Genomic DNA, 6,473 nt, shown 5'->3' with positions numbered 1-6,473 from the left:
GTACGATCTCGACTCACTGCAACCTCTGCCTCAAGCGATTTTCCTGCCTCAGACTCCTGAGTAGCTGGGATTACAGGCATGCGCCACCACACCTGGCTAATTTTTGTATTTTTCGTAGAGATAGAGTTTCACCATGTTGGCCAGGCTGGTCTCGAACTGCTAACCTCAAGTGATCCACCCACCTTGGCCTCCCAAAGTGCTAGGTAATCACCCTCTTTTATAACATTGCTTAACTCCTAAACCAGTTTATTTTTATAGTCTGAAAACAAGAATCACCCACGTGCGATATTTCTTCAGAGCACTGTTGAAGATGGATCAAACATGGAGATCCTCCAGATCCCTGTTTTCAAATGGTATTTTACATTAGTACATGGAATATCCTTAGATATATTCTGTTATGTTCTAATGAGTTCGTGATTCCTTTTTGATGATGTCTTCAATTTCTTCTGAGACCTTTCCTGTACGATCATTCGGTCCCACAGCTTTTAACTTCTTTTTGTACTCCAGTGGCAAACCATTTTCTTTTGCACCTATGCAAATAACCTTTTTATACTGTGGGGATAGGAAACACTCTTGTAATTTGTCATTAGATAATGTCGATAGGTTATTTCTCTTACTTCTTGAGTTGAAACATTAACTTCCATGACAACATAAATTCCATCACTTCTTGCCTGCAGGCGGGCCATGTAGAAGAACACCACCGAGGGGTTTTGGAGGTGGATCTCTCAGTCAGCAGGTTGCTGTCGTAGGGGAAGCACAGAAAACTCTCCTCATCTGGGCCCGGATGTCCTTGCAGCCTGAGTTTGCCGTGTCCCACTAGACGCCTGCACGGGAGTCTGGAGCAGGGCTGTGAGGAGCCACCACAGAGCGCAGCACTGTGCCCGTGATCCCGGCCAGTGATGGCCACGCTGCCACCTTGGGTTTTGGGCAATTTTAAAATTTTTGTAGAGATGGGGCTCCACTATGTTGCCCATGCTGGTCTCAAACTCCTGGCCTCAAGTGATCCTCCCACCTTGACCTCTCAAAGTGGGGGGATTACAGGCGTGAGCCACTGTGTTCGGCCTCAACAACAATCTTTTTTTTTGAGACAGGTCTCACTCTGTGGCCCAGGCTAGAGTGCAATGGGTCCATCTGGGTTCACTGGAACCTCTGCCACCAATTCCATCTTGTCTTATGACTCCTTGTGGGCCCTGTCCAGGGCTGGGGTCAAGCTGGCCCCTTAGAGAGTCATAGGAGCACACAGAGAGGGTGATGGAGAGTGACAGTCTGACACACGTGGCCATAGCACTCTGTGGGCCCCCTAAACTTTTTGTTTGCTCTAGAAATCAGCTACCTGATGTAATGAATTTTTTTTTTTTGAGATAGAGTCTTGCTCTGTTGCCCAGGCTGGAGTGCAGTGGTGTGATCATAGATCACTGCAGGCTTGATCTCCTGGGCTCAAGAGATCCTCCTGCCTTGGCCTCCTAAGTAGCTGGGACTACAGGTGCATGCCATCACATCTGGCCAATTATTTTTTACTTTTAGTAGAGATGATGTCTCGCTATGTTGTGCAGGCTGGTCTCCAATGACTGAGTTCAAGCAATCCCCCACTTCAGCCCCCCAAAGTGTTGGGATTATGGTGTGAGCCACCTCACCAGGCCATGATGTATCAATTTTTTAAAGCTCCATTAGGAATTGCAGCTGAGCTACTGAAACAAAACATGTAGTGTATACATTACATGATAATTATCTGAAACCCAGTCTTTCTTATGATCAAAAAGAACAGTTTATGGCATCATTTGGCTGATACTGCTTCTGTGATTTGATGGCTTGATAGCTAAATCCCTGGACAAATTACCACTTGTCAAGTTTCAAAAAGATAGTGGTAGTTGGCTCCTCAAGTACAGGAAGAACTTGGATGAGCTTTTCCTTCTGAACAAAAAGTTGGGTTCAGAGGTTCACTTGCTCTTCAGCATAATCAAGCTGACATGTGGACCCATAAGTTGATATTGAATGCATTATATGAATTATAAGAAGTGTGCAAAATAAGTTGTAGAACTGAGTGCCTTGCCTACAAATATTCATAACACTACTGTGGGGTTTGAGCTTTCAGATATTTCTGGATTTTTCTGAGGTTTCTCATTGCATCCCTGTCATTAATAATGTAAAACAACATCAGTATGGTAACTTTCCCCAGGTCAGGGCTTTGGAGACCAGCAAGATTTACATTCAATGTGAATGTTTGTGCTGCAAACTGTTGGCGACCACACACATGTACACATACACACTCCCATGCACACATGCGCACACATATACCCACTCACATTTGCCTGCCCCCGTGGCTCAGAATTTACACAGAGAGGACGCATTTGCTTTATGTGAGTATTTTAAGGTGGGGGGAATGACCACATTCTGTAGCCCTGCAGCCTGAAAACAGACTCCTGCTGAGGGAAGTTGGACTGCCAGGGGCAGGGAGAGTCTCTGTGATTGAGCAGCTGCTGGATGAAGTAAGTGTAACCAAAAGAGCAAGTTTCTCTGAGGAGCTCAGCCTGGTGCTTTGCCTCTGTCTCTTTCTGGTGAAAGTTTTGTTCAATGCTGTGAAAATTACACTGCCCTTGAATGAAAAACTGTTTGGGAATGGAGTGAATGGCTAGTCAAAGGCTCCCTATTACCCGAGTGGGTTGGGGTGGTCATGAGGAGTGACTGCGAATCTGCTAGTGGGTTCATGGAGGGAAGAAAACATTCTGAAATTGAATGACAGTGATGGTTGCATGACTCCATAAATACACTTGAAACCATTGACTTCTACACTTAAAATGGGTAAACTTTATGGCTCATAAATTGTATCTCAGTAAAGCTATTGGAAAAAAAAAAAAAGCTTTATGCTCATTGCCACAAGTTGCTAGCTTTCATAGCAAGAACAATAGGCACATGAGCCAAGTAACATGACTTAACCACTTGGGCCCATTTCAATTTTAAAAAGAGGCTTCTAATTTCTGAATCTGGATTAAAAAAAACAAAACCAAAAAAATACGGTTGCTGTGCCTAGTTTAGAGCTTTTATAAATGATGATATTTTGTTAACTCAGGGCTTTACACTGTTGTGGGGCTCCCAAATCCATAGGCCTTGGGATGATAAGAAATGTTTTAATCATGATCTGAACGGTTAAGGTCAGTACTAAGGAAGAGGAGCCCCAGTGTAATCCTTGTAGAAATATAACCATGAAATATACTGTACCAGTCTTGGTCCCCTCCTGCCCCATGAACTTCTCTCCCACCCTTATGATTCCACTGTTCTCTTGGATTTTACTCTGAAAATCTAGGGTGGAATGTTCTGGAGTATGAGTTGTTCATGTTAACTGCTGTATTAGTCCTTTCTCACACTGCTGATAAAGACACACTCGAGCGTGGGTAATTTATAAAGGAAAGAAGTTTAACTGGGTCACAGTTCCACATGGGTGGGGAGGCGTCACAGTCATGGCAGAAGATGAAGGAGGAGCAAAGTCACGTCTTACATGGAGGCAGGCAAAGAGAGCGCTTGTGTAAGGGAACTCCTCTTTATAAAACCATCAGATCGCGTGAGACTTATTCACTATCACAAGAACAGTATGGGAACGACCTGCCCTTGTGATTCAATTACCTCCCACCAGGTCCGTTCCATGACACATGGGAATTGTCAGAGCTACAATTCAAAATGAGATTTGGGTGGGGATATGGCCACAGAACCTCAACAGCTTATATCCTACTCACCACGTTGTTGAAATTGAAGTTTCTAGTGATATCTACCACAGGTACCTAGCTCTACTGCTTCCTGAATTCTTACCAAGACAGACACATTTGAGGTCTCCACTACAAGATAGACATAGAGAGGTAATGTGTGCTTGTGGAAGAGAGCTGCCCTTCCTTACTTCACTGGCAGTTTCAAATGTCAGATGAAGAAAATGCAACCCCCAGTCTACTTCTTGGAGGCTCAGCTGTGGATCTTTTTTTTTTTTTTTTTTGACGGAGTCTCACTCTGTCACCAGGCTGGGGTACAGTGGCGTGATCTCAGCTCACTGCAACCTGTGCCTCCCGGATTCAAGCAATTCTCCTGCCTCAGCCTCCCCAGTAGCTGGGACTACAGGCACTCACCACCACACCCTCTAATTTTTGTATTTTTAGTAGAGACGGGGTTTCACTGTGTTGGCCAGGGTGGTCTTGATCTCCTGACCTCGTGATCCACCCACCTTGGCCTCCCAAAGTGCTGGGATTATAGGTGTGAGCCACCACGCCTGGCTGCTCTGGATTATTTTATTAGGTAACTCAAGGTGTACTAGGAGAGAATGTACCTTAACCTACCATGATGCTTAGCTCTGAACAGGCAGTCTGGGCCGTTTCTACGTCTACCAGGAATCTTCCAAATTCAAGTATCATGCAAGACCAGGGTGTGGCCACTGTACAAAGCCTGCTTTGGAAAACCCAATGACAAGGCTGCTCAAATAAACAACTTCAGGTGTGACAATTCTGGTCTGCAGGCACAAGCGTTCTTTTGGGAAACTGTTTCACCTCATGCCACATCATAGTTGGGTGAGGTCATTTAAGGAGCCCAGTATGCCCTTGGATGTTTAGGGAAACCTGATGTCACAAATAAAAGTCCTTACAGGAATCAAATCATTGAGGAAATCAGTTGAGACTGTTAAGTTTGAAGAGTGGAGGCTCTGCTTGAGGAGTAGGGAGGGACAGGGAAGGGACAGTCTTTGGCCTCAGGCTATCTTCTCATCATGAGAAGGGGCAGTCTCTGGTCTCAGGCTGTCTCTTCACAAGGAGAAGGGAAAGTGTGTTAATTCCTTAGGACAGTTTGCTGTGGGAGAGATGAACAGAAGTGATCGGAAGTTATCAGGAGAAAGGCGACTTCTGAAGATGATCATCTGAATTTTTGCCAAAAGAAGGGGGAAGAGACTCTTATGTGGCAACAGAGAACAATTTGGAGGCAGGAGAAAGAAAAATTTGGTGGAAATAATCATGCGTTTATTTTCATATTGATTTAAGAGTGTGGGGTATTCTTTTAATGCACCTAGGCAATGAAGATGGGCTGGATCAGTGTTTCTCAGAGTTTAGTGTGCACACGAATCACTGCATCTTATTAAAGTACAGATTCTGATTCAGAAGGACTGGAGTAGGGCTGATACCCTGCATATCTAAAAAGCCCTCAGGCGATGACCACACTTTGAATAGTGAAGATCTGGAGATTGGCCTTACTACATATTGAGCTTTAAAAGAAAACTCAACATGGCCCTTGGTAAGGAACAGCCTCCTAATGCTATTGGACAAGGAGGATTTTTCCCGGTACTTGGCAAGTCAGTTATTAAAATAACAGTAAGGGCTTATTAAAATAACCGTAAGGGCTTATGCCTGTAATCCCAGCACTTTGGGAGGCCAAGGCAGGAGGATCACGAGGTCAGAAGTTTGAGAGCAGCCTGGCCAATATGGTGAAACCCCGACTCTACTAAAAACACAAAAATTACCTGGGTGTGGTGGTACACGCCTGCAGTCCCAGATACTCAGGAGACTGAGGCAGGAGAATCGCTTGAATCCAGGAGGCAGAGGTCACAGTGAACTGAGACTGTGCCACTGCACTCCAGCCTGGGCAACAGAGCGAAACTCCGTCTCAACAAAAACAAACAAATAAAATAACAGTAAGGCTGATTGCCTAGAGATTAGTTGCTTGAGGAGAACCTCCTGCTACATATATATATATATATATATGTCAGGCCTCTGAGCCCAAGCTAAGCCATCGTATCCCCAGTGACCTGCACGTATACATCCAGATGGCCTGAAGCAACTGAAGATCCACAGAAGTGAAAATAGCCTTAACTGATGACATTCCACCATTGTGATTTGCTTCCGCCCCACCCTAACTGATCAATGTTCTTTATAATCTCCCCCACCCTTAAGAATGTACTTTGTGAGAGCCACCCCCTCCCCCAAAACATTGCTCTTAACTCCATCGCCTATCCTAAAACCTATAAGAACCAATGATAACCTCACCACCCTTTGCTGACTCTCTTTTTGGACTCAGCCCGCCTGCACCCAGGTGAAATAAATAGCCGTGTTGCTCACACAAAGCCTGTTTAGTGGTGTCTTCATATGGACACACGTGAGACTATATATATATGTATGCTTCCTACTGCTACTGTGATAAATTGCCACAAACCTAAAGGCTTGACATTAACACAAATTCATTATCTCACAGTCCTGGAGGCCTGAAGTCTGAAATGGGGCTCAGTGAGCTCAAATCAAGGTGTGGTCAGGAAGGCTGCGCTCCTCCTGGAGACTGCAGGAAGGACTTTCCCTTTCCAGCCTCTGGAGGCTGCCTGCATTCCTCAGCTCCTGGCTGTCTTCCTCCATCTTCAAAGCCAGCAATGGCGGGTGTAATCTTTCTGGGGCTGCCTCCCTCTTTCACTCTATAATGGGCCTTCTGATAACCCCAGCTAACCTCTGCATCTCAAGTCAGCT

General features: G+C 45.1%; 1 pseudogene; it reads right to left on the bottom strand.

The window, feature by feature from the left end:
• Positions 1-402: 402 nt before the first annotated feature.
• On the bottom strand, positions 403-4,391 carry LOC101128841 (gamma-glutamylcyclotransferase-like; annotated as a pseudogene).
• Between the last annotated feature and the right edge of the window lie 2,082 nt (positions 4,392-6,473).

The sequence above is a fragment of the Gorilla gorilla genome, chromosome 21, assembly GCF_029281585.2.
Source record: "Gorilla gorilla gorilla isolate KB3781 chromosome 21, NHGRI_mGorGor1-v2.1_pri, whole genome shotgun sequence".
NCBI lineage: Eukaryota > Metazoa > Chordata > Mammalia > Primates > Hominidae > Gorilla > Gorilla gorilla.
This window is presented reverse-complemented; position numbering and strand designations above follow the sequence as displayed.